Here is a 2,500-nt window from a genome sequence, read left to right as displayed (position 1 = left end):
AATTCTCAGCCTTGAACGTTTCTGGGCCCCGCTCCCTTGGCTTTCGCACCGGCCAAAGGTCCAAAGGGCTCCGAGAAACCTCAGCACACGGGCTCTGTTTCCGTCCCTCTGAACACACGTTGCCTGTCTGTCTCCCTTATAATACAGAAACGGGGACGCCTGGGTGGCTCCGTGTGGAGCATCTGCCTTAGGGGCACGTCGTGATCACAGGATCCGGGGATCCAGCCCCACATCGAGCTCCTTGCATTGGAGCCTGCTTCTCCCTCTGCCTAGGTCTCTGCCCCTTTCTCTCTCTCTCTCTCTCTCTCTCTCTCTCTCTCTCTCAAAATCTGGTAAAAATAAAAAGAAAGAAGGAAAGAGAAAGAAAGAAAAGAAAATTCCCTACGTTCGGACTTCCAGGTCACCCCATCAGAAAGATGCCTCGTGGGATGGGACCCAAGAGGTGGTCCAGAGAAATAAGGACCCGACTCCCCCCCACCCCCCACCCCCCCCCACACACACACACACTTCCCATGAGTCCAAATCATGAAGAAGACGGGGAAAGCAGGCCAGGCAGGCAGACGCCAGAAATCCGAAGTCCACACGCACGCACGCACGCACCAGCACCAGAACCGATGCCCAACCCACTGCCTGCGCCTCCACCTCTTTCACAGGGCTGAAAGGCAACCACGGACAAGGCCTGTTTTCCAGGAGGAAGCCGACAAGAAGGAACAGGGGGCGTTGGAGGCGGAAGGCTGGAAGGTTGACGGATAGCGAAAGGAAAAGAGGGACAAGAGGGACGGGTGGACACCTGGGTGGCTCAGTGGTTGGGCGGCTGACTTCCTCTCAGGGCGTGATGCGGGGGGGGGGGTTTGGGGAGGTGGAAGGGATACCCTGGGGTCCTGTGCCCGCATCCGGTTCCCTGCCTGCGGGGAGCCTGCTTCTCCCTCTGCCTGTGTCTCTGTCTGCCTCTCTCTGTGTCTCTCAGGAGTAAATAAAGAAATCCTTAAAAAAAAAAAAAAGGAAAAAAATAAAAACCTTTAAATCTGTCTCAGTCCTGGCGGGGGCGGGGACTGCCTTGCCGCCTCTGCGCCTCCGCCTCCCCCGTGGCCCCCGCACACACACACACACACCCCCGTTTCTGCAACACTCCTGTGGATGGAGTGGTGAACTCCTCTGCCATCATCCCGGGTGCCTCCAACGCCATCGCCGCCCCCCCTCCTCATCCCGCCGCCCCCCTGTAAGGAGCAAAAATCACCCGAGCCATTGGGCCACCACGGGAGCCTGACAGTGGGAGTGGGGAACACATAGATTGAGTTTTTAGAGGACGCGGGGCGGCGGGGGGGGGGGGGGGGGCTGGGGCGACATCTACGCCTTTGGAGCCAATGCATGGTTGTTGGTTTCCTTTATTTTTTGGAGGGGGGGTGCGGTGGAGTTTGAAGATATTTCTTTATTAGGATGCTCACCAGAATGACAGGCTGGCACTGTCCGTCTGATGTGATAAAGGATACATACATCTGATCCGATTCTGGCAGGAAACAGGCGTAAGGCCTCTCAGACCTGGTACCGAGCGTCCGTGAAAGACGACTCCATTCACCAGAGAGCATGTTTCCTTGATTCCGAGGTCTCTGCTGTAGCTTCCGGGTCACGTCTCCGTGACTTGCTCAGACTTCATTCCGGCATCATCAGTGGACCCTCTCTTTCTTTCTTTCTTTCTTTCTTTCTTTCTTTCTTTCTTTCTTTCTTCTCTTTCTTTTTCTTTTCTTTTTTTTCCCTAGCCACTTCTCAACTCCTTACGTCAGCTGCCGCCTGTCTTACTCACCCAGGTAGCCTCGAAGTCTGCAGCACATCTCTTTGGTAGGCTGCTGCCCTGCCACCCTCAGGGGCATGGGTTGGGATTTGGGGGGGGGGGAAGGGGAACGACGTCACGTTACTGAAGCAGACGGCAGGAGCGTATTGGCAAATGACACTAGGACACCCCGGACACCCCGCAGGCCCACCCGAGGGCCTGCTTGGAGCGCACGAACACACGTAGGGCACGTTCTTCTCTTCACGCGGCGCGGCAGGCAGCGGAAGGTGCGGGATGACCTCCAGGGGCTTGGCGTCTGCAGCCAGCCATCAGGATGAACTCAGGGATGCCTCCGTGGAGGGTTTTGGTGGCTCCGTGAGCTCCTTTCCGAAGCTGCTTGTAGTTACAGGACTGCTGAACACGCGTCCAGGAGTTTCTTGGTGAGGTGGGCATCTGCCACGGGGTAGGCCTTCGGATTTACATCGGCCTCAGTCATCTCTGCGTATCCGCGGTCCCTGTGGGTTTCCTGTAAAAAGACGTGTCCTGGGAGCTATCACCGTCACACTTCACACGGATGACCAGCTTTGCCCCCACCCACCCCCACCCCCGCCGCCGTTGGGGTTGGGGTGGGCCGTGGGATGCACTGTGCTCCCGTCACAGTTTGTGGGCCCTGGAATGGTGGTGATCGAGATACACCCCTCCGCCACCTCATTACAAAGAAACAAGACACGT

The 2,500-nt window shown here is 57.2% G+C and overlaps 1 pseudogene; it reads right to left on the bottom strand.

Annotated features, from left to right (window-relative positions):
• Positions 1-1,948: 1,948 nt before the first annotated feature.
• LOC121483857 overlaps positions 1,949-2,500 on the bottom strand; it is a 728-nt pseudogene continuing 176 nt past the window's right edge.

This window comes from Vulpes lagopus, unplaced genomic scaffold, assembly GCF_018345385.1.
Source record: "Vulpes lagopus strain Blue_001 unplaced genomic scaffold, ASM1834538v1 ctg238, whole genome shotgun sequence".
Lineage (NCBI taxonomy): Eukaryota > Metazoa > Chordata > Mammalia > Carnivora > Canidae > Vulpes > Vulpes lagopus.
Note: the sequence above shows the minus strand (reverse complement) of the source record. Positions and strands in the feature narration are given on the sequence as shown.